Source organism: Diprion similis, chromosome 3, assembly GCF_021155765.1.
Source record: "Diprion similis isolate iyDipSimi1 chromosome 3, iyDipSimi1.1, whole genome shotgun sequence".
NCBI classification, from domain to species: domain Eukaryota; kingdom Metazoa; phylum Arthropoda; class Insecta; order Hymenoptera; family Diprionidae; genus Diprion; species Diprion similis.
The window spans coordinates 975243-990126 of record NC_060107.1 but is presented as its reverse complement, the minus strand read 5'-3'; the positions used below and the strand labels follow the sequence as shown (position 1 = coordinate 990126).

The following is a 14884-nucleotide window of genomic DNA, read 5'->3' as shown; positions in this document are numbered from 1 at the left end:
AAATAAATCCGTAGACGATTGATTATTTAATGTATTGTACTTGTGGGTAATTTTTTTACGCTCATTTTCGTTGGGTATAATCGTAATAAGGGGAGAGGGAGAGGGAGAGGGAAAGATTTAAAACATATACTTCGAGTTTGCGGTACTTGTACACCTCGTCGCTTAACGGTACTCACCTACCTACCTATATATATATATCTATCTACTTACCGTGTGCCGATACAATTTTTTTTTTTGTTTCACGCCGACATTCTTGCGGCTTTATCTTTTCGCATCTCTCTCTTTGTCTACTGCAGCATTTTGTTTCATTTTTCTGTCAATTGTCGTAAAAACGTTACATCGGTTTTTGAAGGATCTAAACTCCGGTACCATTTTCATTTGATACATTGAGCACAAAATCTATTACACCACCTACATGCATACAATGTGTAATTTATTTTGAAATTCTTGGATCTTGATACAATCGTTTCATTGACTAACGCATTACATTACCTCTGTACCGAAAAAATATCTCGAGTCGTGTTTAATAGTAAATAAAGTGGGGTGAAAATTGATGCGTTATTATTTTATCATGATTCGTGTTATTCTTTCTTCTTTAATTGAGGCTTGCTTAATCTATCATGGTAGTGTATGAAGAACAAAAATCTTTTAAATTTCGAAAAAAAAAAACCCGATCAATTATAGTAATTGGATCGTAGGTGAACGTAACCGGTAACGACGCCACCGTCGGTCGCCGTCACCGTCTTGGAGTAGTAGGTATAGAATAAGGAGGCGGCGTCGGCGTCGGCGTCGGCGGCGGCGAAGAACTCTCCGAGACTTTAAGTTCATCGCTCCCGCGGATGTGCAAACATAACGCCGAGCTCCTCGCCGCCGTCGTCGCCGACGCCGACGCGTGCACGCAACCGCCTCGCCGACTCCTCGCTGTTGCTTTTGCTTTTGCTTTTGCTTTTGCTTTTGCTTTTGCTGATGTCGGCCCTTCGAAGCGAGCTATGAAGTGAACCGGGGAACAACCGGGGAACCAGAGACCCAGCAGGACCGGAGGGAATTGGAAACCGGCGTCGTCTACCTGTAGTCGAAACGCAAGGTCCATTCGAGTTAAATGATGCAGGTATAACCCTGCATGGCGTGCGATCGACGGTTCAATTCTTTGTCCATCCTCATCCGACGACATCGTCATCGTCGTTATTCCTATTAATACTATTATCACTTAGCGCGGAATATACGACGAACATTTTACTTTTTTTACGTGTAATAATTATAATATCACTTGTATAAGGTAGAATGAGAAACAAAAAAAAAAAAAAAATGAAGACGAAAAAAAAAGTGGCAGGTGGTGTGTATAATAATAAATCACACACGTGTGGTGCGTAATTAAATAATTGTAAGTGTAACGGACAGGTTAGCTGTCTTGGCGTTTTACATCTGATCCTCCTCCCCCTCCTCCTCCTTGCCCCCTCCGCGTGTATTCACGTGTATTACCTGCGCATAGGTATAACATGGGCGTCTTCTCGCACGTACGTCACCGCAAACCGACCGACCAACCGGCGACGTCGACAGTGTTTTACGACTTCCTTGTAGTACATTATATACCTGCAAGTATATATATATATGTATGTATACAATATGTATGCATATAATATCTGTGCGTTTGTATAAACGCGCGTCATTCGAGGTCACTGTATATCATGTGATTGGAAGAGGAGTAGGGTCTGGATGTGTGTGTGTGTATTACACATATTATATAGATATATACTACGTTATTTGTATATATATATATATATATATATAGGAATGCGGTGAGAGAGAGAGAGAACAAACCTCCTCAACTCACTCGCCATTCTGCCACTACTCATATACTGTACGTATCATGTGCGGACATGTATATCTATATACCGAGCCTGAGCGTCGGGTCCGACTACTAAGTGTAGCATCATCGACGAGGAGGAAATGATTACAGATTTATTAGGATTTTATAGCGTTTCCACAAAACCTCTGTATGAAGCTGTGTGTATGCGTACAAATCTATATCTTATTTAATGCCTCGTCTTTTTCATCCTCACTCGATTCGCACGCGTCTCATTCGCCGTTTATGTATACGTACATGTTGGTCTCCCGTACGCAAGAGAAGTGTAGATACGTACAAGAGGAAAGGGGTCCTGTGTGGGTCACGTGCGTCGACGTCTGCCTGCTTGCGGCTCCGGCGGCGGCGGCCTGCAGTGGCTCTGTTTACACCGGGTACAGCGCAGCGAGGCCTTCTCTTCTCTCTTTTTTTTTTTTTCTCTCCTCGAGGAGCACCATTTAGTGCAGTGGGCGGCGGCGGCGACGGTGTGGTGGTGGTGGTGGTGGTGCCGTTGCTGTTGCTGCTGCTGCTGCTGCTGCTCTCTTCGCGTACGGTGATGATAGAGCCTCTGATACAGCACTACTAACAGCAGCAGTAGCAGCAGCAGCAACAGCACCAGACGTAGTGAGAGAGAAGGAAAGAGAGAAAGAAGAGACCGCAGACGCCATGACAGTGCGGAATGCATGAGAACTAACTCGGAGGAGCTAACGCCGCTGTATCCCCTCCCACCCCCTCCTATTCATTCTTTTCTTTTCTCATTCTCGTCCTCCTCCTCCTCGTCCTCCACCGCTTCTACCCCTTTCGTCTTGTTTTTCCCGACAATCTTATTATATATATATATATATATGTATATTACCTATATGTATATATATTATTTATTTCTATTTTTTCTGAACGCATTGAACCTTATCTAACTTCATCTTACGTATAGACGGGGTACAGATGCGTATAATAATATTATATGGTGTTTTACACGTTACACGCTGCATATATAATTTTTAATCTTTACACACTAGCGCCGATATGTATCTCTTCTCAGTATACATATATTATACACGTATATGTATAGGTGTACGCATTGTCTTATCGTCTCTTCGTCAGCAGCCGTGTTGTACCCTGACTATGACTATGACTGTGACGACAACCACGATTACGATGAGGATGATGCGGCAGGGAGGGGGGGGGAGGGGGAGGGGGAGGGAGATACGGATGCCCGGTTGTCTGTGTACACGCACGTGCGTCCGGTGCGTGCCGCGATTTTTCTCGTCTATAGTAACGACAAGTGCAAATAAATATATTGTAGATTAATTGCTGTGACGTGACATACCTATAACCATGTATGTACGCATCTACTATCGCGTTTTCGAACTCTGCTGGTCTTTTCTCTCTCTTTCTACCTCTTATCTTATTTCTTTTATTCGCATGTCCCAGTTGAGGATTCATTCAATGAAATCTAAATGCACCGTACTTGTGTGCTGCGTTGATAATATAGTATAATCATTTTTTTTACCCTTCTCTCTCTCTCTCTCCCTCTTCGTCTTTTCGAATCGATTCCAGTCATTTCTTATCCCCCCCTTCCCCAATCATTCACGTTTCATGTGTCTATTCACATATACATACGAGTTTTCCTTAGCCGGGCAGGGCTACACACGTTCAATCGGTGCAATCGTATAAATGATATTTAATATAGTAATTAAAATGCATCGTGTATAATGTGATGTTTCATAATGATTGTGAAACCTTTTGTAAAGAAAAACGATCCTCGGGAAGATTAGTTGGATCGTCATCACTAGCTGTTATATATTTTTTTTTTTTTTTTTTTTTTTCTCAATTACTATTATTATTTGTAGCCCGAAAAAAAATATTTTTTCTGTTTCATCGAGAAACTTACATTTTCCTTTTTTCATACTGTTATTTCTCTTTGATCATTGGCGTCCCTCCCCCCTCCCTGTACGTCGTAGGAGCCTCTCGCCGTCATCACCGTCCTTCGTCTTCGTCTTCGTCTGACCGCGGATAGAAATTCCCTCGTTTTCTCCAGACAGTAAACAACACCACCGTGTACCTACCGGCTGCAGCAGTCGTTCGGTGTGTAGTAACCACTGGCTCGCCGACACGGTGCACCGACCATTTACACGCATACCCACACACACACACACACACACACACACACGCACGCATGTCTGTATACCTGTAGTACCTACTGAGGAGATTTTTCGAATCCCTCTGAGGTCAGTGGCGTTATCGTTATTGTTATTATTGTTGGCGGTGCTGTCATTACCTGTAGGTACACTCTAACCGAAGTTGGAGGAAATATTTGTATCGTTATTGTCGTACCTACTCGTAATTTTTAAGGACACGAGTCTTTGTATATTTTTTTTGTATTCTTTCTACATATATATATCAAACTGTGAAAATTGCAATGAATATACATATATTACGAGGGGACAGGCAAGGGTGCAGGAAACTAGTTCATGGGGTTAATTGGAGTAGGTTGAGGAGAGAGAGAGAGAGAGAGAGAGAGACATTGACGTGCAGTTCAATCAACAATGTAGGATCGAATCAGCAACGTAAGAATTCTATCAGCCGAATTCCGAATGTGGAGATTTAGAACAGATGAGAGAGTGTATAATAGATAGATAATTGATTTCGATGAGGTTACTATTGTACCTTCAGCAACGTTAACGCAAGGATAACTCGTGATTTGCTGGCAAAGCTGTTGCGATTCCCCCCTCCCCCTTTTTTTTATTTTTTTTTATTTCTCTGATGAAACGACTAACAACGTTTGAAAATAACGAATTGGATCGATTATCTAATAGCTCGAGGAGCTGCTTTGTCAACGGTCGATAATGTAATTCGGGTTTCTTGGTTTTTCCAAGTATATACTTGGAAAACTTTCACTTCCGACAACTTATGATTACTCTATGGGTGTAGAAGAAGTGGGGAGTATCGCACTTGTATATATCGTCTCCGATGAGATAGATTGATGAATGAATCGATCGGATGTTCTACAGTTAGAGGATATGGTTGTCGAGTAGTCGAAGTACCTGCTAAAACGAAAAATAACAAAAAAAAAAACTAATGATAAAACGTCGTTCTACGTTCTCGATATTTATCATCAGATCTCGTCTCGTTAGGTTGTTCTTTGACTCGTTGAAACAGAGATACTATTTTTTTTTTTTTTTTTTTTCTTGACGTCTGTTGAACTCTATATTAAATAACTGCTTCCTTCGATCGATTATCGAATCGAGATGCACTTGTGCCTCTTACAGTTACAGTTTATATCACTAGTATACAAATGGCAAGCAATCAAAATCTTTCGAAACTATAAATTGTTATTTTTATATCATTTTACTCTTGGTGTAAATATTTGAGGGACAAGAGACGAGCCTGTCCCAGGATACGGAGAACGCGGCAGGGCGAACGAGTCCGTCACCAAGAGTCACTGTGCGGTACAGTGGAAGTGAAGAGATAAAGACGAAGAGAAGAGAAAGAGAGAGAGAGAGAGAGAAAGAGAGAGAGTCATTCATAATTCCTCGTTGTTTGATCTTGCATCTTTCTCGGCGGCGTCGTCGTCGCCGTCGTCGCCGCCGCCGTCAGGCAGGGGTTACGCGAGGTTAAAGTGAGAAAGACGGCAACGGGGTCAGCGGCCGATCGCTGCAGCTATGCGCTCGTGTTCGTAGCTATGCATACATATTTTATCATGTGTATAGGCTCGGTCGGTCGGTCGGTCGGTCGACGCGGATATCCATACACGCGTCGACTCCGCTCCACCATATGTGCGCGACGCATCCTTAACTGTATTGTATATTATATATATATATATATATATACATATATACATACATATGCACATGTACGTCGCGTACCTATATATGTATACATGTAATGCATGTAAAGGGTGTTCCGAAATTAGTCGTTACCTTCCCGCTGCTGCAACAGCATCGCAAATGTGCAGTCCAATAAACGTATTTTGATTGTCTTTTTAACACAGCTTTGAAAGAGATTTTGTCATTTTTCATTACGATGTGATTTATATTTATGCATTATTTCTGCAATTTGTGTTTATGCATAATATTGCATCTTAGTTTATATATCTATACTGCAGGTTTTCGTATCGATGCTCGAGTCTTGATGTTTCGGACGTATTTCCTTTGGGGGATAGTCAGCGGATATGGAAAATTAAAAAGAGAAAGATTCTTGTTGCGGATACGGATTGTAGGTGTGAGGCCTAACGTGTAGCGAGTAGACACCCCCCCCCCCCCCCCCCCCCCCACCCCCGATTTAGCGTCTACCCCTCAGACTTTTTTGATGGTTATACATCTGCACGTACATAATGTAGACCTAAATACCTATACCGCGTCTGTTTAGTGGACTGAATTAGTAGTTGCGAGCTTGCCAGCTTTCCTCTAAGGCGCTTACAAAGAACCGTTAATAAGTAGCTATACATATATGCATAAATGTAATGCAGGTACAATACAATACAATGTGTAGTATGCGAAAACTGCAAGTAGGTGACGGTCATTCTCGCTATACTTATACTCGTACGTATCAGGTATGTTTCTAATGTATAATTTTTATGGGTATACCTACGTGGGGGATTTTTTTCTTTTCATCTTTTACGTTATCCCTGTTCGAGTTTTTTTTCTATCTTATTTTCTATTTTCGCGGAACTCGCCCCTGAACAAAACCTGCGAAACGTGTACGTTCAAACGAAAGCTGTTTTCAAACGCGATGTTTTAGGACTCGCATAAACAATGACGATTAATCAATCCACCGGCGAGAATCGGTGATTAACCAAAAATTGAAATCACTGAAAATTTCGTAATACCCGCGCTCGCTCGCTCGCTCGCATGTGCATCGGTGGTTATCCGAAAGAACGAAGTGTGCAAAAACCTCCGTTCTGTGTACCTTCGGTACGTCTGTGACGGACAACATTTACGCGGGGAAACATACAGTGAGTGCAGTTTGCGGTCGGTCAATGCGGACATACAGACAGACAGACAGACAGGCAGGCAAGCAGGGTGCACAGTGACAAGGCCGAGATCATATTCCCATCGCCGTTGTTGTCGTCGTGTCGCGGCCTGCGTTTGTTTTGGGGCCGGTGTGGCGGGCAGGGGGGGGGGGGGGGGCAGGCAGGCAGGCAGGCAGCAACAGCAGCAGCGGCAGCAACGAGTGAGGCGACTACACGATACGGCACGACGACCGATTCCACACGCTCGTTGCAGCAGCAGCAACAGCAGCAACAGCAGCAGCAGCAGCAGCAGCACGTCGCAGGCAGACCGCGGGTCACGTGGTGACGACGGGACGACCAGTTCGCGTTGTTGTTACGCTCGGCATATCGTGTGGCAGCGGCAGCGGCGGCGGCGACGGCGGGAACGGCGATGGGGATTGGGACGGTGGCTGCTGGGGTGGGGAAACTACTCTGCGAGGGACGTGGTGGTGGTGTTGGCGGGGCTGGGGTTGAGGGGGAAGGGGGAGGGGGGCAGTGGCGATGTCCTCACGAAGGTCACGGCCGGGAATGCGGTTCTCGTCGGTCGCGCCAAAGTAGCGTATAGTAGCGACGATCTTGGTCTGTCTCTGTGCTTTTGCTAGGGCTTTTCATGATTTTGCCGTAATTCTTCGTTGCGCATTTTCGAACCTCACGATTACTTGTACACAACGTGTAATATATTGGTTTATATACTTATACGTAACTGATTTGATGTATATATAGATATATAATGACACACTGTTGCGCATTCACTATACATAGGCAGTTGCATAGATTTTCTTCATTACATGTGTCTTTTTTTTTTCTCTATCCAAAGCACTTTAATTTACTTCAGTTGAAATTGATGTTTAATACATACGCGCGGTTTTTTACACCTTTGACATATCGCGGTGTAAATTTATTTCAGATCTCTACAAAGTGGGAGGAAGTAAGGGTGGGACCACGTTCAAGTTATATACGTATGACGTATGTATGTGTACATATATATATTTACAAGCATACACGCTCAACTCAAAGATTATACACATGTGTGTACATATATATATATATGATGATGAGACAAGGGAGAGAAAGGCAAGCTGGCTGGCGCTGCTGCTGTACCAGCGACAACGTTGTGTTGTACACACGGTCGGTTCGGCGAACTCTCCGTGTCCCTGACCCACCCCAATGGCTGGGGATGCACCGGTCGTCGAGGGAGACAGGGAGGGAGGGAGAGAGAGAGAGAGAGATGAAAGGAGCGAGAAAGAGGGAGGGGGGCGCGCAGCGTCGCTGCATGCAGTTTGGTTGGGTCTCTTCGTTCGTTCGTACGAATCAATACGACATTTTGCCTCATGCGCCAACCCTGCTCCACTCCGTATGGCGCCACCACCTTTCTAGTGCACAGTTTTTCCTGTTGCTAGAACGAAACCGAACGTTTCGAATGTTACCGCGAAACCGCGTCGAGGAATTATTATTATTACTCAGTTCTAAAAATATTTTTCACCTTTGTATTAGTGGCAATTGTTGTTTATTCTTTTTTTCTTCTTCTTCTTTTTCTGATTCTTCTTCTTGGGTATTGTTTTTTAGGTAACTTTCGATCTCGTTACACGTGTCGTATAAATATACCTACCCTGTAATATATAACGTGGGTATATTAATAGGCACGGCACACACTGATGCGGTAGAGGAGATAAAAATTGTTGCGTAATTTATTACAGGTGATAAAATTCTCTCTCTCTCTCTCTCTCTCTTTCCTCATGACGGATGATTGTGACGTAGGCAACTGTTATAGATAGGTGTACGGAAAAGCTTGCGCATCGTCGTGCAATCGTGTAACTTTTACTGCAAGTTTACGCAATAGTTGAAAAATAAATTCTTCTCTCGATCGTATCGCAAGGAGGTCCTCGTTTGCGTCTGTCTCTGTCTCCAGTTTTCGCGAAAAACTGCGTTGCCCCTCCCCCCTCCCCCCTCCCCCCTCCCCCCTCCCCCCTCCCCCCTCCCCCCTCGCTAACCTTCTCTCTGGCTTCCCGTGCAGCGGGAATAGACGAAGTAAACGACGAGAGAAAGAGAGTGAAAGATATAAAGATGTTATATAGACGGGGAGGAAAAGCTGTTGTATCGTCGTAATTTTGCGAAGAGGCCGCATTATTTCCGCGGCAAGAAGCGGCGGCGGAGCGCAAGTAAAATACAACAGCAGAGAGTAGAGAAATCAGTCTTGTGGAAAGCGGTGCTTCGCTCGGATCGCCACGAGGTATTTTGCGGTGTGGCGTGCTGCGTAGTGACGACGACGACGACGACGGGCGTCGTCGTGGTGGGGGTCTTCATTCACCACCGCCGCCGCGACGCCAAAAGACCGACGAACGCAACGGACGTAGCCCACTCCGTACGACGATGCGGCTTGACGACGCGCAGGCGCGTTTTAACCCCCCCCCCCCTCCCACCACACTCGCGGAAATCGCCTCGTCGACGCCACTAACCGTGGCCGTGGCATCCGCTGCCTCTATACTATAACTACTCGCGTACACGCCGTTGTACACCCCCACCACCTTCCCAGCGTCATCCCCTCCACCCTTCCCCCGACAACCAAACTCACGATACGGAATCGTAGTACACGCTACTCTTGCTTGTACTCCTCGTTGCCGATCGCGTAGGTACGTATCTCCCTCCATCTGCAGGTATATACAGGTGTATGTATATAATTATATATATAAATATATATATATATATATATATATATATATATGCGTGTACGTGCATGCATGCATGCATGCTTATGCATGTGTATATTGATTCTATACGGAGAGACGAAAAGATCAGATTTTACTCAAAACTGCGGGGAAATGGAGTGGCACGCAGGGTTTTTTTTTATTTAAAAAACTTTTTTTTTTTTTTTGTCAAATACAAAACTTACTTCAGAATCAGTGAACCGATCACTACTGTGCGCAGAGTAAAATCTGCTACATTTATAGTAAAGAATTTAGTTGACGTGCATGGGTACTTTATTTATTTGTTTATTTTATTTATTTATTTTTTTTTTTATCAAATTCTCCGAAGTGTCCCTATTTTTCTGCAGTTTTGAGTAAAATCTTCTATGTTTTTTATCGCACCGTGTGAACGGGAAAAGGCCTCGCGACGAAACGACGACGATTGATCACTCAACGATTTATTGCTAATGCCGGAAGTGATCATATACTTAGAGATTTTAGGCGGTATTGCTTACGGGTAATTGTTAGCCTGTGAGTCGATATTCATTATTCATACAAGCAAGTTGAACTGCGACGGTTATTTATCAAAATTTTGAATTGATAGCGGATGGAAAAATTGGAGCGAGGCGAGACGAGACACTTTCAACGAAAGAATTTCGCAGTTTTCTAACATTTCGGAGTAGAATATTAAATCGGAGCATTGTGGCAAACCAGTATACGTGATATTAACAAAGTCTTTCCAAAAAAAAAAAAAAAAAAAAAATATGATTTCTTAATTTACGCATAATATAATCATGTATATACATATATTGTATGCATATATATTATTGAGTCAAAGATGACGATGTTTTTTCAAAGACACAGAAACTTTTGAGCAATTCTTGCTGCGTATCGCATCTCTCTCTCTCTCTTTCTCTTTCCTTCCGTTTCTCATCTTTTTTCCTTTCGGCAGTTTTCTCGCTTGCACGCGCGGGCGTTTCCTCCCATGCTGCCATGCCGCACCGTAAAACCACGAGGGGATTTTCTGCTCTTTGTGTTGACGAGGATAGACGTCGTGTGTTCCATTTATATACCCACCCAATATGCGCCCGAACACGCATACGCCAGGGTGCACAATCACCCTGCCCCCCTATCTCTCTCTCTCTCTCTTTTTTTCTCTCACTCTTACTCTCTCTCTCTCACTCTCCTTGGCCGCTGCATGGCGAGGGGAAAAGCGGTCGACGAATTTACGCGCACCTGCTCGCCTGCCCGCTCGTTATAAGTCCGTTCGACCTCCATGCGGACTATAATATACGGCATGCGGGGGTATTTTGCTGATACGCTCCTCACGACTCGCGTTACAGACAAACGGTCTGTTTGTTAAATTGCAACAAAGTAATTTCTCGATTTTATATATACATATATGTATATGAATATAAATGAACGAAGGCAGGAAACGAAACGAAACGAAACGAAGCCTTAATTAACTTGCATTGAAAATACATTCATCGATTAATTATATAAACAATTTAATCGGAGATAAACGCTTTCGATAATGTTTTAAACGAATTTTCTTATTCTACGATTCCACGCCGATCGTGTTCGTATAAAGTATCAATCATTGCATTCGTCGGATGATGGACCGGTTAGGAATTGCAATTATACGTGTACTCTACAGCTTCTAGGAACTAGAACTATAGATATATATCTGTATACGCATTGACTGGAAAGAAAGAGAGACAGAGAGAGAAATAGAGAAAGAGAGTAAATGCACTTTGACGCTATTATACATATACATATATGTGTCGAAGAGAGGTTAGCTTTGGCGCGTCGCGATGCAGCAGCAGCAGCAGCAGCAGCAGCAGCATCAGCATCAGCATCAACAGCGTCGTTGCATTCCCCTGCGGTGCATTGACTCGTGCATGTTTCTCCTCCTCCCTCTCCCCCTCTCCCCCTCTCGCCCCCCTCCGCCTCCTTCTATCCCGGCACAACAACAACATTCCTTCTTCATCTCCCTGCGGAGTCCCTTATACCTATTAATGGTATTATGGAGACGTTACTTACTATATAATCACAATGCCGGCAAATGTCAACCAAATACCGAGTTTACTGTAAGTAGGTATGAGTCGCGTGATGCATTTCGCGAATTATTATATATATATATATATATATATTGATATTGATATTGATACTGATATGTTGTCACAAGATATTGTGGTAATAAGTTTGTTTTTATTTTAATTTTCTTTCTTTCTGATTTCCTTCGTATTTTTCCATTCATTTTTCACCGTGAAATTTCGCCAACTTTTGCGCTATTGTAATTTAATAGTATGGTTTAATCGTACAGTCGCAATGGTGTTTGTAAATTTGCAAGTTTTCGTTGATGTTCGTCGTATCAAATGTGTAATTCTTCGGTATTTGGGTTGTGCGGATATTTTTTTTAATCGCTTACTTGCCCGATAAGATACGGAAAATTCATTTTCACCACGCGTCTCTATTCCTAAGGTGTCCGTTTGTATATATATGTATACCTGTATCAGTGAGCGGTAAACTATGTACATGACGTTTACGATCATTTAACGAATCGTAAATGTTAGTTTGGAATGGAAAGGAGAAAAAAAGATATCAAAACGAACACGGAAAATAAGAAGAGAATCGTATAATTTTTCCTCTAAAAGTCAACCGTGTTTGTATTATTATCGTTTCATCGAGGGGGGGATCGCTTATATGTTTACAGTCATATACCTGCGTATATATCTACGCTTAATAACTAATCATAATCATTTGAATGCTTGAATTACTAAGTGTCAAATTTTCTTTAGTAACGACTTAGTCGCGTTGCTGTCTCATTATACATTTAACGTGACGTTTACGTACGGCTATATATCAATGGAAATTTAACGCCCTTCTACGCATATCGAATATGCATCTATGATGCTTGGCATGTGGTGTTAAATACGGTGCTTTTGATGCTTTTTTAAATAATTTCTAAAATCAACCCATCACTTGTCACGTTTTTATTATGTATATCTTATGCGGTGCGTACAATGTAACAGATTATATTACAGACGTAGAAACGGAGGAATTAATTTAAAAACTATTGTAATACACTTGCAACTTTTTATGGTTTCTTGGTAGCGGGAAATTGGCGAAAATTATACAATGTTAATACAGCGTAGTTGAATTTTACTTTTCGCAGTCTTACTTCGTCTTTGAACTTTCAATTTACAAATCTGTTCATCGTGTATATAATCAACATGATTATACCTACTTTGTTTTTTATAAATTATTAATATAATGCGCTTAACGATCTCTTTGAACCGATAAATAATTGTTAGCGGCTTTATGTCTTTGTATATATAATACATCCGAAAGTCGAGGCATAAAGTAACTAACTAAGTCATTTTGCATTCGCTTGATTCAGTGACGCGTGCGAATCGCCTATATAGGTTTGTCTAACGCACAGATGCGCGTAGATGCGGTGCGTATGTATAATAGAATGCATTCCCAGTCTATTCTATTGTCAAACGCCTCGCGAGGGGCGATTTCAGGTAGGATCATCCCGACCGGGGTGACCGACATACGATGTAATTCCCGGGTTTCCCGTTTCCCACGAGTGCCTGTTTTACTTCCTAACGATGAGGTGATTTTGCACAGCTTTCGTTCCTTCGGGGTTGCCCAAAGTCTACCTGGAAAAACGTGGGAAACTCTTGGAAAAGTTGGGGATTTTCGACCATGTTTTAAACTTTGAAAATATTACAATCATTGCGAAATGCACTGTGAAGGTACGCATGGATTATACAGAACAGATTCGATTAGAAAAACTTCAAGATGTGAGTAAAAGTGGAAAGATTTGCTAAATTGTCAAAATTACAATCGCCAAGACAGCGTAATCGTTATATTACTTTTGACTGACACGAGAGGATAAAGTCGGGAAATTTTAGAAACTCAAATTATCGGTTACCTTAATTCTTGAAAAAAATAACAATAAATAAACAAATGAATGAAACTGATCATTATTCATTCTGTTCCTGTTATACGCGCAAATTTTTCTCTACGTACTTATAGTTTTCATCTTTTTCATCCTGGAAGAATATTTAAATTGTTATTACAAGCTGATAATATTTTATAATTTTATATTGTAAAAAAAGAAAGAAAGAATTAGGAATACGTACACACTATGTGTATAATTATACATACAATGTACCTACTCAAACGTATCGCAGTTAGATGATCTTGCGACGTGTAAAAATTCGTGAGTTGTTATATCATATAAATATTTAACGAATCACAATAAAAACCAAAGTAATATAATACCAAGATAGATCCGCAGCGTGATTAGCGAACCTCTAATTAAACCGCGTATGTATCTAATTGCTGCTGTCGCAGGACTCGCAAGTAGGTACCTAAGATGCCAAGCTGATGACGATGATCGCAGGCTTATATATCGTCGTCCTTACAGAACGCCGTCGCCTTTTTCCCTCGTTATCTTTACTTTTTCTTTTCCTCTTCCTCGTCCTTTTCTTCCCCTTTGACTCCTCCTCCTCCTCCTCAATCGGGATAGAGTATAATATAAGGTATAGCTCGCGCACGCGTCCCGGAACGCACCTGGTCCTGCGGTATTTTCTTCTCCCCCCCACGTTTCTTTTATCTTTTTTACATATTTTTTTTCTATTCTATTCTCCTTCCTTCAATTTCTACTGCCGCCGCCGCCGTCGCCGTTGATCGTGAGCACCGGTAGAACCTCGAGGGGAAATTCCGGGGTCCCGTGCAGGACGGGGGGATCCTCCTCGTAGTCCGACCCGGAAGGGAGGTCAAAAACCCTTGGGAAACCCCCGGCTCAGGTATATCGACTTCGGCACGTACACGCATACATGCAATCACATCAACAACATATACTTGAAGGCAGATACGGTAGGAGGTTGTAGGTTGTAGGTAGAGTTATTGTTGGACGTCCCAACCACTCGGATTAGGTTCCGAGTTCACTCGCTGATGAGGGTTATTTCGGATACCTACGTAGGAAACTCTCTGTCCCTCCATCCATCCATCCATCCATCCATTATCCCGCTTGCACATAATTCCAGGATTAAACTAAACAGATTATCGTATATATATATATATATATATGTATATATTCCTTTCTCACCTTCGTTTAATACTATGTATAAATATATATATGTATAAACACCATGTAATATGTAAAAATACATGAATCGATAGTAACGACTGCATTCAAGGATATATTATATATATATATATATATATATATATATATATATATATATTTATACCTAATAATCGTACTTCTGCAGAGATATTTTCGTGTAAATACATTTTGATTCGCCAATCGTCAGGGTTGTCATTAATTTTTATCGTCGCGTCGGTATCAAT

General features: G+C 42.2%; 1 protein-coding gene across 3 annotated transcripts in view; it reads left to right on the top strand.

Annotated features, from left to right (window-relative positions):
- The window catches only part of LOC124404623 (serine/threonine-protein phosphatase 4 regulatory subunit 1-like), a 107150-nt gene that overhangs the window by 72097 nt on the left and 20169 nt on the right, over positions 1–14884 (top strand). The window lies entirely within an intron of this gene.